The following is an 18,404-nucleotide window of genomic DNA, read 5'->3' on the forward strand; positions in this document are numbered from 1 at the left end:
AGGTAGATATGAAAGGGATTTGCCAGGGAAGGGAGAGTAGATGCATAGATTCACCCGAGGTAGTAATGGCACATGGCATCTTAGCACTAATGTTCAAAGCAACATAGCGCTTTCCAAAGTAGGAATGATGTAAATAACACGAGGTACAGAGGCAGAAAATAAAAAAAATATAGTACACCAGGAATAGTGGGATGTGTAAGCAGAATAGCACTAGTACCCGTGTTACATAATAGTGTAAAGAGCCATACAAATCGACATTAAGACAAAGAAGAGTATGATCTACAGTGTACATAAAAGTACTGAGGTAGTTAAGGAGGGAGGATGTAGGGTGTGGGACTAGAGGCACAGTTATCCCTGAGGTCGTGATACATAGATTAACGAGGGGAGTGAAGTGAGACATAGGTCCTAGACTAGGCCAAATTACAGAGTAATGGAAGGCAGTGGGCAAAATGGAGGGCGAGGTCAAACAGAGAGTAGGGTGTGGCCAAATCTTCTGTGAGAGAGAAATTTGTTGGACAGGATTTTTTTCACATCTTTCTTGAAGAAGGATGTGGATGATTTACATCTGATTTCGGTTGGGCGAGAGTTCCAGATATAAGGGGCCATTCCAGAGAATGAACGGAAGAAGGTTTTATTTTTCTTGAATTTCTGTAGCTTGAGCAGTAAGAAGCTTGTACTTCTGGAGGTTCTGTTCCCACTCAAAGTGGTCAGATCCTGGGCCAGGTAGGAAGGGATGTTGTGATGCAATGCTTTATAAGTAATGCAAGCAATTTTGAGATGCATCCTTGCCTCAAGTGCAAGCCAATTCAGCACACGAAGGTCAGGGGTGATATGAACACTTTTATTAGATGTGATGGGCCTGGCTGCTGAATTAAGAGTGGTATTAAAAGGAGCAAGTGAGGTTTACAGGAGGACCCACCAGGGTCATGCTACCATAGTCCAGTATCAGAAGCACAAGTGACTTAGTCACAGTAATGAGGTCAGCCACAGGAAGGAAAAGTTTTAGTTTCCTATAGATATGCAACTGATGGTTGGTTCCTTTGGGGATGGAGTTGATGTGTATATGCACAGAGAGGTCTCTTTTAGGGTGATACCTAGGGATTCAACGATGTGTGGGGTGCAGTTTAAGGCAGAGAGCAGGGGCAACCTTTCTTTGACGTTAGAGGTGGAAGTAGGTGGAGCAATCAGTAAGAATTCAGTTTTAAGGGCATTGAGTTTTAGGTGATTGTGAGTCAACCATTGTAGTGTTAATGTTAGGGTGTTATTGAGGATGTGGATGTTCTCAACGGAAGTATATATATAGAAGTATATATATATATATATGTATATATATATATATATATATGTGAAAAGCAAACGCCCAGGAGCTTCGGAAAGAACACGACCTCGCTCTGCCCTCCGGACTTTTCATGCAACCTGTGTGCTTTTGTCGTGTTGTGGTTCAAGGTGCCTACGCGTTTCAGGGTCAACAGCCCCTTCTTCTTGGGCAGTGTAAAATTCACAACAGATTCCTGTTTGCATTTTCATTCAAGTGGTTTTAATCCCATCTCCGCCCTACAGGGGCATGTCTCGATTGCATTTTCCCTTGGTGCATTGTGGGAGATGGGGTCCTGCAAAACAGATAAAATCTCCTTTTAGTAAGTTCTGTCATCAATTTCCAATTGTACAAATGTTCATTACTCTGAGTGAGTCACGATAAAAAGTAGACAGGCTGTCGTTCGCATGTTTGAGCGTGGTGCTGTGAATGTCCAGATTTGTATCTGACTACAGCCTCAGATAGCTGGCAGCTGGTGTTTTTTCCAGGTATCGATGGTTCCTTTCCCCACGGCCGGGGCGGCCGTGTATAAATGTGAAAAGCAAACGCCCAGGAGCTTGGGAAAGAACACGACCTCGCTCTGCCCTCCGGCCTTTTCATGCAATCTGTTTGCTTTTGTCGTGTTGTGGTTCAAGGTGCCTACGCGTTTCAGGGTCAACAGCCCCTTCTTCTTGGTCAGTGTAAAACTCACAACAGATTCCTGTTTGCATTTTCATTCAAGTGGTTTTATTCCCATCTCCGCCCTACAGGGGCGTGTCTTGATTGCATTGTCCCTTGGTGCATTGTGGGAAATGGGGTCCTGCAAAACAGATAAAATCTCCTTTTAGTAAGTTCTGTCATCAATTTCCAATTGTACAAATGTTCATTACTCTGAGTGAGTCACGATAAAAAGCAGACAGGCTGTTGTTCGCATGTTTGAGCGTGGTGCTGTGAATGTCCAGATTTGTATCTGACTACAGCCTCAGATAGCTGGCAGCTGGCGGTTTTTTCCAGGTATCGATGGTTCCTTTCCCCACGGCCGGGGCGGCCGTGTATAAATGTGAAAAGCAAACGCCCAGGAGCTTGGGAAAGAACACGACCTCGCTCTGCCCTCCGGCCTTTTCATGCAACCTGTTTGCTTTTGTCGTGTTGTGGTTCAAGGTGCCTACGCGTTTCAGGGTCAACGGCCCTTCTTCTTGGGCAGTGTAAAATTCACAACAGATTCCTGTTTGCATTTTCATTCAAGTGGTTTTATTCCCATCTCCGCCCTACAGGGGCGTGTCTCGATTGCATTGTCCCTTGGTGCATTGTGGGAGATGGGGTCCTGCAAAACAGATAAAATCTCCTTTTAGTAAGTTCTGTCATCAATTTCCAATTGTACAAATGTTCATTACTCTGAGTGAGTCACGATAAAAAGCAGACAGGCTGTCGTTCGCATGTTTGAGCGTGGTGCTGTGAATGTCCAGATTTGTATCTGACTACAGCCTCAGATAGCTGGCAGCTGGCGTTTTTTCCAGGTATCGATGGTTCCTTTTCCCACGGCCGGGGCGGCCGTGTATGAATGTGAAAAGCAAACGCCCAGGAGCTTGGAAAAGAACACGACCTCGCTCTGCCCTCCGGCCTTTTCATGCAACCTGTTTGCTTTTGTCGTGTAGTGGTTCAAGGTGCCTACGCGTTTCAGAGTCAACAGCCCCCTCTTCTTGGGCAGTATAAAATTCACAACAGATTCCTGTTTGCATTTTCCTTCAAGTGGTTTTATTCCCATCTCCGCCCTACAGGGGCGTGTCTCGATTGCATTGTCCCTTGGTGCATTGTGGGAGATGGGGTCCTGCAAAACAGATAGAATTTCCTTTTAGTAAGTTCTGTCATCAATTTCCAATTGTACAAATGTTCATTACTCTGAGTGAGTCACGATAGAAAGCAGGCAGGCTGTCGTTCGCATGTTTGAGCGTGGTGCTGTGAATGTCCAGATTTGTATCTGACTACAGCCTCAGCTAGCTGGCAGCTGGCTTTTTTTCCAGGTATCGATGGTTCCTTTCCCCACGGCCGGGGCGGCCGTGTATAAATGTGAAAAGCAAACGCCCAGGAGCTTGGGAAGGAACACGACCTCGCTCTGCCCTCCGGCCTTTTCATGCAACCTGTTTGTCTATCAGGCTCTATAGGTCTGTAGTTGTACGGAAGTAGGGGACAATGTTTTTTATGGATAGGGACTATCTCTGCACCACCCCAGGTATCCGGCGGGTCCATGCCCTTTAAGATGGTTTTAAACAGAACACATAAATACGGAGCCCATATTTTTGGTTCTTACCGAAATAGGTCCCCTGGAAGCTTATCTAAACCGGGCGCCTTATTGGGGAGTAACTTGACGATAGCGAGTTCAACCTCAACAGGAGTTATTGTCCCAAACCCCCACCAATCGATTCTCATGGTGGAGGCTTGTAATTGAGGTTGGTGAATCGTCAATGCCCGGGTATGCATACAGGGTTCCAAAATGGGCTTCCCACACTGCTGGTGCTATGTTGGGTTCTATCGCTATTGGTAAACTACCCTCCCTCCCCCTGGCTCTAACTATAGCCAAAAAAGATTTTGAATCCTTACGCTGAAGAGCAATTGTGAGATCATCCCATTTATTGGCTTCCCAATCTTTCTTCTCAGATTGGGTAACCCTCTTGTACTTCAACCGAAGTTGCTTTATCTTCGGCTTGTCCCTGGCCTTTACAGCTTCCAACAAATCTGTTTTGGCTTTGCGACAGGTAGCATTATACCAGGGATGGGCTGAGTCCGATTTTATCTTTTTGCTTCCTTCGGGGTAGAACACACCAAACAGCTTAGAGGTCAACTGTTTGTGTATTTCTATCGGCCTGCCATCCTGCCCTACTTGTGTGCCCAATGACCCAGCCTCAGCCATTTCTCTGAGGTATGGCACAACCTGCTGGTATATACGTGCTAGCTTATTTGGGGAGTCTTGTATGTGGGGCCATTTTACTCTCCGCCTGTTGTTATGTAGCGAGAGGTTGTTGTGTTGGGTTGGGCACTGCTACGGGGTTGGACAGTCCCCAACTCCCTGGTTTAAGTGTCATAACTAAAGCGTTATGGTCACTATCTTTTTTCTGATGGATCTGAAAGTCCAGGACCCTACCCCATGATCTAGCTTCCACCAGAATATAATCTATAGTCAAATTTTGCCCTTCTCTTTTGAAGGAAGATAGGCCAGGTCTGTCCGATTTTGTACTCCCGTTACAGGCCCTCAGTGAAGATGAAAGGGTAAACAAGTTAATTTGGAGGACCAGCGGCGTCCATGCTCTAACAGGTGGAATCTGGGGTTCCGGAATATGCCAGTACTGGTCCTCATCGTCTAGGTCATCTGGGCTTACATTGGTAAGGGTCTCGAACTGGCAGTTAAAATCGCCCCCTATTATTAAAATGATTTCAGGGTTGAGAGTCAGTATATAGTCCCTCAATTGATCGATCACTCTAGAGTCCTGCCCACTCTGCGTTAGCCTTGAGTAGATATAAATTATGGTGATTTGTATATTAGCTGGAAGAGTTAAGAGAACACATTGTATATCCAGAGAATTAGTTTGTAACTGCTCTGCTTTAGCACCCAGGTGCGTACACACCCAGCTGCTTAATCCCCCCGACGGTCTGCCCCTGCCCCTCGTTGTGGCCAATATGTTAAAGGTGGCAAAACCTCTCCTTTGGTTGTTTTCCAGAGCCCACGTCTCCTGCATTAGACAAACATCGTGCTTCTCTACAAACAAACCCCAGTCTGGGCAAAATAGTTTGTTTTTAATCCCAACCAGGTTCCAAGAGAGAATTTTAATATTGCTGTTTGCCTCCCATAATTGGGAATTCTTTTGTACCTTAGTACAACTGGCATCTCCAACTAGTAAATCATCAGTGTACATACCCACCTTCCCAGGGTTACGCCCCTCCTCCCTAAGCTCTCTATCGAGGGCCCTTCCCGTTACCATAGTAGCTCCCCTGCTACTTGCACCATCCTGTATTACTGGAGAAGGAGCACCAGACAATGCACCAACATACTTGCTCCTACTGCCCCCCTGCCATTACCCCCAATAGCCTCCAAGATGCTGTCCCCCCCCTGGGAACTATTTAGGGTGATAGGGCGTTCAATAACCACCATATCTTCCCTAGCTTCTAGCGGACCCATTTCATCATCATTGGGGGATGAGGACAAACTGCTCCTCAACCGTCAGTCTACTTGATCCAGATCACTGAATCTGTTGTTGTGACAAAACCTGGCCAATACAGGGGTGTGATTTTTGTGTCCCTTCCAGTTAGTATACCCTGCCTGGACACTGTTACCCGGATTATCCCCATCCCCCCAGGACCGCCCTCTTCTAATGAAATTAGAATTAGGATTGGTGAGAGTGACCGGATAAAAATAGGTTAGGGGAAAGGATTGAATTTGCGTTACTGGACATGCTGAAGCCCAGTTACAGATATGCTCAATGGCCATCTGGTCCTAAAATTAATTACAACACAATCAACCTGAGAAGTTTTAACCCGAGGCCCCACCCAATCCACTCGTCGGCAAAAAGGATTTCACTAGAAACCCGATTGGGAAGTGGCCTATTGTAATTCAGCCAATGGATGCATTTGTTTTTGACCTGCAAGCACCACCACATACGGTATAGACTCGGGAGGGAGATCTATACGTGGTAGTGCTTTCTTAGATACATCATAGGTCGTAATACCATTAGCAGGAGGCTGTTGTTTCTCTACCCCTCTGTCCCCCCCATTCTCCACACCTCTACTCATTGCTAGATCATTAATCACAACAGTGTCACTAGATTGGATTGGGAGATCATCAGGTAGTACAGTGGGTGCGGATGATACAGCTACATTATTGGGTGCAAGCGGGATTAAAGGGTAGCAAACTGCATTTGTTGGCCCAGACAGCCCCTTTGGGTTTCCAATACCACCTTCAACCCATATACCACCCTCTGTCTGTGCAGGGACAAACAATAGTTCAAGGTGAAAAAGTCTGTCTTCAATGGGGTTAAGTCTATCGTAGATAGAAAGACATGTCTTGGTGAATATGATTTCCAATTTGGCCCAGAAGTCTTCTCCAAACTCGGTAGGGAACACATCACCAGTGCTTAGTGTAGCCATACGCATGTTAAGTAAGCTGGGGTATACCAGGACTAGTTACAGTTCTTATTGATGGACTTACCCCCATGTTGCTACATTTCTGAATTTTCACCCTTCTATTTTTCAGTGTGGCTCCTCCACGCTTCCTTTTGGCTATTGGATCTGGTCCCGGATATTAAGCCCCCGCTTTAGAACTAGATGCTGACCGTGTTTGCAGTCTCGGAATTGAAAATCCGGGATGCTTGTCGTTTTGCGAAGAAGTACATAAATCAATTGATGCGGCTTCCATGTTAGTGGAGGGACTAGGCAACCCACCGACAACTTGAAATGACTGGTTGCCCTCGCCAATGTGGCCTGAAGACGCAGCATCTGTGACTAATTGTTGAACTGGCGACGGCGCCTGGGCCAGCCTGTCCATTGACGACCGTTTGTCAAAAGCGGGCTCCATTGATAGCCTCTTTTCGGTCATTTCGATTTTGTGTGCCAACACGGAGGATGCCCTGGTTAGAAATTGGTCCAATGTGCCCACAATGAACCCACCTGGTATAGACTTCCTACCATTTCCCACCTTAGAGGGTGTTCTCCCTTTCGGAGGCTTGCATTTTGTTTTTACTTGCGCCTAATTATTAAATCACTTCACTCTTTGTTTTTAAATTGCTGAACAGCGGTGATTACTACGCTTGCTCACTCACCTTTACTGGGCTCCCTCTGCTGTGTCCCCGGTCCGCCACGGCTTGTGCCGGTTGAGCAGAGGGACAGGAAGCAGCTGAGCACCAGGCAGCGTCAGTCGAAGCTGCCCCGCCCCTCTTGCCTACATATTCCCCTCCCCAGCGCGGACGCGCGCAGCACGAACGGCACCCTTGCTGTTTAGGAACTTCTGCTCGCAATAACACTGTGGGGTTGTGTATTAGTGGGGAATTGTTGACGCTCTGTGATTTGTCTGTTCTCCCTTTCGGAGGCTTGCATTTTGTTTTTACTTGCGCCTAATTATTAAATCACTTCATTCTTTGTTTTTAAATTGCTGAACAGTGGTGATTACTACCGCTTGCTCACTCACCTTTACTGGGCTCCCTCTGCTGTGTCCCCGGTCCGCCACGGCTTGTGCCGGTTGAGCGGAGGGACAGGAAGCAGCGGAGCACCAGGCAGCGTCAGTCAAAGTTGCCCCGCCCCTCTTGCCTACATATTCCCCTCCCTAGCGCGGACTCGCGAAGCGGCGCGCCAGGACGCCGCCCGCCGCCCGCCGCCCTGACTCCTGGCCAAACCACTGCTTCGCACACGGTGAGGGTACTACTGTCCCGCTGTCATGATTCGTTACTCCAGACAGGAACTTATCTCTCTTAACACAAATATTGCGGCTATAACCCATAGCCCCCAACCCTTGACTTGCCCACCCACGAATAACCCCCTCATTACTGCCACCACCTTAGCGCCCATGGCCGACCACGTGAATTCTATACCTATGAAACCCGCAGAAATATTTAGGCCCAGTGCAGGCGCAGACACTAAATCTCTCTCTGCTTTGTACATAAATACCAGATCAATCCCCAAGCATGCCCTTGCGCTATGAAGTCTACTAGATAATGAACAACCGTATATCTGTTTCCTTACCGAAACGTGGCTCCACAGCCAAGCATCGCATGACATTGCCATAGCCTTCCTACAGGAATACCATCTTATTAGACAAGACAGAGAGGGGAGGAGAGGGGTAGGCGTCGCAGTGGATGCTAAGGCCCCGATTTGTATCTCCCTGCTTGAATCCTTCTCGAATCCCTTGCTCAAAATCCTCGTCATGCTTCAACATCCTGCGCATGCTACGTAAGATCTTCCGGTGGATCCCCACCGAGACGAGGAAGACGGTCACCCAAGCCCTCGTCACCAGCCGACTGGACTACGGCAACGCCCTCTACGCCGGAACCACGGCCAAACTCCAGAAGAGACTCCAGCGGATCCAGAACGCCTCGGCGAGACTCATCCTCGACATCCCCCGACGCAGCCACATCACCGGACACCTGAGAGATCTGCACTGGCTCCCGGTCAACAAGAGAATCACCTTCCGGCTCCTCACCCACGCGCACAAAGCCCTACACGACCAAGGCCCGAGCTACCTCAACAACCGGATCAGCTTCTACACTCCCAAGCGCCTCCTCAGATCAACCAACCTCGCCCTCGCCACCGTCCCCCGCATCCGAAGAGCGACAACAGGAGGAAGATCCTTCTCCTACCTGGCAGCCAAGACCTGGAACTCACTTCCGACCAATCTGCGCCTGACCCAAGACCACCTCTCCTTCAGGAAGAAGCTCAAGACCTGGCTGTTCGAGCAGTAGCGGCACCCCCCCCCCTCCCAGCGCCTTGAGACCCTACGGGTGAGTAGTGCGCTCTACAAATGACCTGATTGATTGATCCTCATACTCAACATAATGCATTGCAAAACACCGCTGGGGAGGGCCGCTTTGGTCTACAGACCCCCGGGCGAAAAGTCTAAATTTGTCAATGTTCTCCTTGACCTTATCGCCTCGCACGTGTTAGCCACAGACAACTTTATCTTGATAGGAGATTTCAATTATCATTTGGAACTCAATCATGATACTGACTCCTGTCATTTAATGACCACCATGGAAACCTTGGCATTAACGCAAAGGGTGCAAGGCCCCACCCATCATGCAGGGCACACTCTTGACTCAATTTTCACTAACATGCCCAGCCTAACCTGCGAACCTCCTCAGCCCATGACCTGGACTGACCACTTTCTGGTGAAATTCAGCTTTCTTAGTCCTAATGAGCCTAGGGCCACGAAGCGCACAGAGACCAGGTTCATACGGCCTTGGCATAAACTGACATCGGAGGCCTTTCTGACCCATTTTAATCCTCCTAAGGATACATCCAATAATATTGACCTAATGGCAAACCAGTTGGAAGAATGTGTTAAGAACGCACTGGACAAGGTTATCCCTGAAACAAAACCTAAAGTAAAAACCATTGCCTCCCCGTGGTTCACGGAGGAGTTGAAAATAGAGAAAACCGCTAGTAGATCAGTGGAAAGGTTGTGGAGGAAAACATGAACGATGGAAAATCGTAAAAACTACAAACGGATCCATTCCAGTTATTTGAAAAACATAAAGGAAGCTAAATCCGGTTATCTTACTCAAAGAATCAACAAAGCGTCCTACTCCAGTAAACAACTGTATAAAATACTAAATGAGTTCACTGCTCCGCAGGTGGAACAGTCAGCCTTTACCCCTACCTTGGAGTGGGTCAACGCATTAGCAGCCCATTTCGACAATAAAATCAAGTCAATCTACTCCACGTTTGCAGCCTCTGGACCCAATGTCACCCAAGGTGGTCAGAAATCTTCCCGTAACTTCCCTATCCCAGACGGTATACAACCTTTACCATGCATTTTTTACCACACAATACCATTACCACGCATCTATTACAACGTAAAGACTTTTACCACGCATACTTTTACCACGCAAGTACCTTTACAACGCATGTACTTTTACAACACATTATATTTAAAAGCATGTTAAATGTAAAATAACTTTAAAATATTATTTGATTTTAGATTTATTATAAATACTTTTGTAATTTTTGAAAATACTGTGTTAATTTTTAAAAAAATGAATTAATTAAACTTTTGTTTTTGGTTTAAAAATAATACTAGAGTATTATTTGTTCTAATTAATTATTTTTGCTAATTTGGTAATTTATTCAAATAAAATAATTTATTTAGGGTTTTGGGATAGAGGGGTATTTTAGGGTTCAGGGGTAGGTTTGGGTTTTAGGGTACAGGGGTATTTTTAGGGTTCAGGGGTAGGTTTGGGTTTTGGGGTACAGGGGTATTTTAGGGTTCAGGGCTAGGTTTGGGTTCCGGGGTACAGGGGTATTTTTAGGGTTCAGGGGTAGGTTTGGGTGTTGGGGTACAGGGGTATTTTAGGGTTCAGGGATAGGTTTGGGTTTTGGAGTACAGGGGTATTTTAAGGTTCAGGGCTAGGTTTGGGTTTTGGGGTACAGGGGTATTTTTAGGGTTCAGGGGTAGGTTTGGGTTTTGGGGTACAGGGGTATTTTAGGGTTCAGGGCTAGATTTGGGTTTTGGGGTACAGGGGTATTTTTAGGGTAATGGGGTAGGTTTGGGTTTTGGGGTACAGGGGTATTTTAGGGTTCAGGGCTAGGTTTGGGTTTTGGGGTACAGGGGTATTTTTAGGGTTCAGGGCTAGGTTTGGGTTTTGGGGTACAGGGGTATTTTTAGGGTTCAAGGGTAGGTTTGGGTTTTGGAGTACAGGGGTATTTTAGGGTTCTCGGCTAGGTTTGGGTTTTGGGGTACAGGGGTATTTTAGGGTTCAGGGGTAGGTTTTGGTTTTGGGGTACAAGGGTATTTTAGGGTTCAGGGCTAGGTTTGGGTTTTGGGATACAGGGGTATTTTTAGGGTTCAGGGCTAGGTTTTGGGTTTTGGGGTACATGGGTATTTTTAGGGTTCAGGACTAGGTTTGGGTTTTAAATAAAATAAAATTTAAATTAAATTATATTAATTTTAAATATTTACATGTTTTAAAATAATATATACTTACCAATACTTACGTTGTAATGGTATGCGTTGTAATGGCATCTGCGATGTAAAAAAATCCGTTGTAATGGTAGTTCGTTGTAATGGATCGTTGTAAAAATTGCGTTGTAAAGGTATGCGTGCTAAAAGTATGCGTTATAACGTCATACATCCATCTCAGACTATATCGAGTGTCCTTCTCTTACGGAGTTCGAGCCTACCATGGCTGCTGAAGTGTTAGTAGCCCTTGGGAAAGTGAAATCGGGTTCTTCCACCGACTCACTGGCCCCCGTAAGTGTAATTAGATATTCCCACTTCTGGCCTGCTCTCTCTCCAACATCTTCAACACCTCTTTTGAGCTAGCATCTATGCCCAGCTACTAGAAGGTGGCTCAGGTAAAACCCATCCTCAAAAAGCCCACCAGTGACCCCTCCATTGTGTCTAACTATAGGCCTATATCGCTACTGCCCTACTTTGGAAAGGTACAGGAACACCTAGTCAATAAGCGCATCTCCACTTTCGTTGAAGCCCATGCGCTTCTAGATCCCTCGCAGTCAGGATTCCGTGCTGCCCATGGCACAGAGATGGCAGTAATGGAAGTGGTGGATAACATTCGTCTCACCCTGGACAGAGGCGAGTCCGCATTTGTGATCCTGTTAGATCTTTCAGCAGCCTTTGCCACCATCTCTCACAGCATTCTCCATCAATGGCTGTGGGAGATTGGTGTCAGAGACAAGGCCCTGGCCTGGCTCGAGAGTTACCTCGTGGACCGGCACACATATATAAAGGTCAATTCCCTGGAATCTAGCAAGACCCCTCTCTCCATTGGCGTTCCACAAGGGTCTATTCTTAGTCCCCTGACCGTCTGGATCTGCTTCTAAGAGGTCGCTCCACCCACGCTCCCTGGCCACAGAATCTGCCTGATATCCTCGTCGCTGAAGCGCCTCTGCCGAATTGGACTTGGTATCGTACACACAGCGCTCTGGTCGCGATAGCATTAGACTTTAAAATCATAGCGCATTGAATTGACACAGCGCCGAACCTCGCATGCTAATTCACTTTGAAGCGCAAAATTGTTTGTTTTAATTGTAACTACTGCCGCCAGTGACTCCATATTTCGTGCTGCTTTACTGTGTGCATTTATTACAGCAATTCCGCCTCATAGTAATCTGCCCCCGTTTCACGTGCCATCCTCCATTTTAGCATCCTGTTTGTTTGTTGTTGACCCCTTGGCCCGCCTACCCTCCCCTGCTACTGCCTCCCAGCTGACCCGCCCACGCTCCGCCCCCTCCAACATCCATTTATGTTGAATGCCTCAACGCGCAGCGTCCACGCGCTGCGGCCTCGCCGAACGTGCGCCAAAGGTAAGCCCGTCTACGCCAGTCCGCGCCTGGACCGCGCCCAGCGCCAGACCCCCTGGTCCCCGCCTCACCCATCCTCCTCGCGTTATATACGACGCCTCCTCCCTCCTTGCACTCAACCCCGGCCGACTCACTAACTGCACCCAAGCAGCACCAGGACACACCCATGGACCCTTCACCTGCCACTCCTGCAAATTTACCTGCGTCAAGTCCCAAACTCAATCCACAAACACCAAACAGAGAGCCAACACCAACCACCTCAAATGCATCCTTCTCAACACCCGCTCGGTTCACAAACACGCCATCGACCTTTGGAATCTACTCGACACCATTTCTCCGGACATCGCCTTCCTAACAGAAACCTGGATGAATGCCTCTTCAGCTCCAGACATCACCATAGCCATCCCGGACGGCTACAAGATCATCCGTAAGGACCGCCCCATCCAAACAGGAGGAGGCATCGCCATCGTCCACAAGAACACCATCCGCGTCTCTACCAGCTCAGACGACAACCTCGCTATCGCCGAACACCTTCACTTACAGATCCACACCGACCCCAAGACAACACTTAGGGGCACCCTCCTCTACAGGCCACCAGGACCCCGTACTAAATTCAACGAAGACATCACTGACTTTATCACCCCACACGCCCTCCCTTCAGAAGACTACATTCTACTGGGAGACCTCAATTTCCATCTGGAAAAGAGCAACGACAGTAACACCACCACCCTCCTGGACAATCTCGCCAATCTCGGACTCAAACAACTTGTTAACACCCCCACACACTATGCAGGACACACACTCGACCCTATCTTCACTTCCAGCAAGCATATCTCCTTCACTCATACCACACCCCTCCACTGGACGGACCACAGCTGTATCCACTTTATCTACAATAAGACCTCGACCCACAACCACCCTCAACCAACTCTGCGAAGAAATTGGAACAAAATCACCATCGACCAGATCTCCACATCGCTTCTTCAAAAACCCCCTGCCTATTCAACGAACCCTAACCAAGCCGCCATCAACCTCACACAATGGTTAACCACAACCACCGACAAATTAGCACCCTTGAAAAAACATCAAACCAAGCAAGGTAGCAAGAACGCCCCCTGGTTCAACGACGAACTTAAGAAATCCAAGAAGCTCTGTCATTCCCTTGAGAAAACTTGGAAAACAGACCCAAACACTATCACCCAAGCCGCCTTCAAAAACGCCACCCGCAAACACCACCAACTAATACGGACAGCCAAGAAATCAGCACTCAAAGACCGACTAGACAACAACGCCCACAACAGCAAGGAACTTTTCAACATCATCAAAGAATTCACCAACCCCACCGCCAGCTCTAACGACATCACCCCCTCTCAAGCCCTCTGCGAGTCCCTTGCCTCATTCTTTCATAACAAAATCGCCGACATCCATAACAGCTTTGATAAACCACCTGTAAACCAATCCACCCCACTCACCTCCGAACCGTCACCCCCTCCGAATATCCTTCTCGAATGGAACCCAATCACCACAGAAGAGACCATTCGACTGATGAATTCCATCCACTCAGGATCCCCTACAGACCCATGTCCCCATCACATCTTCAACAAAGCAGACTCCATTATCGCGCCCCATCTCCGAGATGTCATCAACTACTCCCTAAACTCCACCACATTCCTAGATAGCTGGAAACACGCCGAACTCAGCGCCCTTCTGAAGAAACCCACAGCTGACCCCAACGAACTCAAAAACTATCGCCCCATCTCGCTCCTCCCATTCCCTGCCAAAGTCATTGAGAAAGCCATTAACAATCAGCTCGCCACCTTCCTCGAAACTAACAAATCACTCGACTCCTCACAGTCTGGCTTCCGAGCCAAGCACAGCACCGAGACCGCCCTCATCGCAGCAACAGACGACATTCGAACACTACTGGACAACGGAGACACAGTCGCCCTTATCCTCCTTGACCTCTCCGCGGCCTTCGACACAGTCTGCCATAGCACCCTTATACAACGCCTCAGAAACATCGGAATTCAAGGAAAAGCATTGGACTGGATCATTTCATTCCTCGCTGGAAGAACTCAGAGAGTCCGCCTCCCCCCTTTTAAGTCAGAGGCCACCGAAGTCATCTGCGGCGTCCCGCAAGGATCATCACTCAGCCCCACCCTCTTCAACGTCTACATGAGCCCCCTCGCAACCATCGCACGTCAACACAACCTCAACATCATCTCCTACGCTGATGACACTCAGCTGATCCTTTCACTCACCAAAGACCCAACCATCGCCAAAAACAACCTACACGAAGGGATGAAAGAAGTAGCCGAGTGGATGAAACACAGCCGTCTAAAACCGAACTCGGACAAAACGGAAGTCCTCATCCTAGGCTCATCCCCTTCCGCCTGGGACGACTCTTGGATCCCCACCGAAACAAGAAAAACGGTCACCCACGCACTGGTTACAAGCCGTCTGGACTACGGAAACACCCTTTACGCCGGTTCCACCGCGAAACTACAGAAAAAACTCCAACGCATCCAAAATGCTTCAGCCAGACTCATACTAGACATCCCCCGCACAGACCACATTTCTGCTCACCTGAAAAACCTTCACTGGCTCCCCGTCAACAAGAGAATAACGTTCCGTCTCCTCACCCACGCACACAAAGCCCTATACGAACTTGGACCTGATTGTCTCAACATGCGCCTTTCCTTTTACACCCCCACCCGCCAGCTGCGTTCGTCCAACTTAGCCCTCGCCGCTGTTCCGCGCATCTGCAAAACCACTATGGGAGGAAGATCCTTCTCCTACTTAGCGGCCAAGACCTGGAATTCCCTTCCCATCCACCTCCGTCTTACTCAAAACCACCTAGCCTTCAGAAAACAACTTAAAACATGGATATTCGATAAGTAAACCTCCCCCCCCCCTTCCTCAAGCGCCTTGAGACCCTACGGGTATGTAGTGCGCTATATAAATTCTGACTTGACTTGACTTGTCCCTTGTTTTTCAACATATATCTTACCCCTCTGGCCAACATCACAAAATCTTATGGCTTCTCCACAGTTTCTTATGCGGACGATACTCAGGTGCATATCACCTGTAGCTTAGATATCCTTGATACCCGCACTAGATTTAAGAGGTGCATGATCCAGATCAGTGAATGGATGACTGGAAATAAACTCCAACTCAATTATAGCAAAACTGAAATCATGCTCTTTGGCAAGGCGAAGACATTATGGTCGCATGATTGGTGGCCCCAAGAACTAGGACCGTGCCCCGAACCCAATGAAGTGGTGCGTGACCTGGGAATAATGATCGATTGTGCTCTTTCTATGAAAGCTCATGTTACCCAAGTATCTGACTCCTGTTATGGAATACTGCGGAAATTGCAGAAGATTTTTAAATGGTTACCCATTGAATCCAGAAAACCTCTGGTTCAAGGACTAGTTGTTAGCTGTTTGGATTACCGCAACGCAATGTTTGCCTCCATCAATGAGTGTCTGTTTACTAAGCTTCAAACCCTCCAGAACGCCGCTGCACGCCTGGTACTAGGCCTGCCCCCAAGGTCCCCCTCTCTGCCCTGCCTCAGACAGCTGCACTGGCTCCCAGTGCGCCAAAGAAGTCAGTTGAAGATCCTCAGTCTTACACATAAACTTCTCCACGGTATAGGGCCCTCCTATCTTGCCGAGAAATTGGTCAGATACAAACCTTCCAGAACCCTAAGATCCAGCTCTAAGTCCCTCCTGATACAGCAGAGGGCCAGGACATTGAGAAATGGATGCAGAGCTTTTTCTTACATGCCCCCAACTCTGGAACAAGCTGCCTGCATATCTGCTGTCCCTTTCCAATCACCAGGCCTTTCATAGGGGCTTAAAAACATGGCTCTTTCCCAATTAATTTCTTGCCACCCCCCCTTTACACTTGGTTGTCGTCTCTTTCTCTGTTGCCAAGCGCCTTGAGACCTTTTTGGGGAACCATGCGCTATACAAGAGCCTATGACTATGACTATGACTATGACTAGAGGTAGTCATTGTCTCAGTTGGTTACGATGCAGCTGCTCCGCTAATCGGTTACAACAAGAATACAAACAGAAATGAAGAAACCAAGGCGGTCTAATAATCCAACATGTGGGTACTGTCCTTCCTATGAAGATTAGAAAGGTGAATTAAGGGGTGGCCCCGTCCCATCTTCAGCTGTGCTCGAACGGGCTCAAACGGGCCCGCCCTTGGCCCGGGCTTTGCCCGGCGCGCGCCCGAGCGCGTCCCGCGAAGCAGGGGCCGCGAAAAGCTAATTAGCCTAACAATGAGGCACAGGTGAGGGCAGAGGAAGGGCTCAGGGGCATTGTAGTCCGGGTCCCTCTACAGCAAAATGCCCCAGCAAGAGTCTGCAGCTTTGAGCGGCTCCCGCGTAGCGGGGGCCGCGAGCCGCTAAGTAGCGGAACAATGAGGCACAGGTGAGGGAAGAGGAAGGGCTCCTGGGTGTTGTAGTCCGGTTCCCTCTACAGCAAAATGCCCCAGCAAGAGTCAGCAGCTTCAAGCGGCATATCAACATATAGACATATCAAATTAGGGTGTAGCCTGTATGGTAAAATCAATTCTTCAAGTTCCAGAGTGATATCTGTATAGTTTATGGGTCATCCAGGAAGGTCGAGTTTCTCTGGCTCAGCTTAGGATCAGACCGCAGGCATTTTGTCATCCTGCTGTGCTGAGTTAATTACATTTCTTTCTAGTGGCAGGAGCAAAGACCTCTCAACACAAAGGGAGCAATTAACAATGCTTCACTCAGTTCCTGAGAAGGAAAGGGGAGGGGCAGAATACTCTGCATTAATTAACCAGCTGTCACACTGTGTCTGGAATGGGGGGGTGCTGAAGCCCGCCAAAAAAAGGAAGGAGCCCAGACCTCTGCAGCCAACGAAGGAGTGGGCTCCCTTTGAAGATTTTCTGGGGAAGGCCCTTGCACTGATGCCAGTAAAAGGTAGAGCTGAGGCCCCAAGAGCAGATGTGGCAAGTGAATCCTAGGTGACACAATTTTGAAATGTCCTAGCAGGAAGGTTGTGAAAGGGGTAGAGAGGTAATGTGGCCCCCCCAGGAAAGGCCAGAGGTGCCTTACCGCTGAAACCCCCCGCCCCCACTTAAAAGGTTTCAAGGAAGGGAGAGAGCTTTCTCTAGGTTGGAACTTTATGCTGGCCTAGTTGGGGGAAAGTTGAAACCAACTCCCTGCAAAGTTTGCCAGCTTTGTGGCCATGATGCCTAAAGAAGTGCTCCAGGTGGCTACGACCACGCAATATGGCCCAATGGGGCCTAAGATATCAGTCTGAAAGAAAGATTTTGACCTTTGATATCCAGTGTCATCCCAGAGCATGAGGATATCCATTGCCCACTTGGTCTAATCCCCCAGGGTAAGCAAGGAGCTGGGGGTTACTTTTGCTGAAAGGAGGATGCCTGACTTGCTGGGAGGGGCAAGCATGAGACCCCCTCCCCAGCATTTCCGTAGGCCTGGGAACCCCATCCCCCAGGCCTGTTAAATGTTTCGGGGCCCAGGAAAACATGGGGAAGCAAAGTCATGCTTCTCCCACATAGGGAGAGTGAAGGGAGGGTCAAAGGGCCCCATTCCTGGGATAAAAAGAAGGCAGGGGGAATGCCTCCACTCTCCCCCAGATGTGGCTGTCACTCCCCACTCTCCATAACTAGGGAAAGTGAGAGTCTGCCACGAGTCACTGCGCCTTGTCCAAAGAAGCAGGCAGGGCAGAAGAAACCTACCATGTCCCAGGGCATCACAAAGGAGTGCTGCAAAGGGGGAGCCAGCAGGGTCTACCAGGGGTAGGCTCCCAGGATTAAAAAATGAAATTGGTCGCCCGGCGAGAAGCCTCGAAACAAAACAAGAAAAAGAAAGAAAGACAACTGCTCTCCCCCAAAGTAGCAGGAGACCTGGCCATCAATTATTCACTGGTCCAGGAGGAGTACCCCATAATGCTCCGTGGGTCTTGTTCATTTTGCACCATTATTCCACTTGTGGTGGCCCCAGGATGGCTGGTCCAACATCAATGAAAACAAAAAGAGTGCAGGGTAGCTGCAGAGGCGTTGCAGCTCCCCACATGGGCCCAAGG

The sequence above is a fragment of the Lissotriton helveticus genome, chromosome 7, assembly GCF_964261635.1.
Source record: "Lissotriton helveticus chromosome 7, aLisHel1.1, whole genome shotgun sequence".
Lineage (NCBI taxonomy): Eukaryota > Metazoa > Chordata > Amphibia > Caudata > Salamandridae > Lissotriton > Lissotriton helveticus.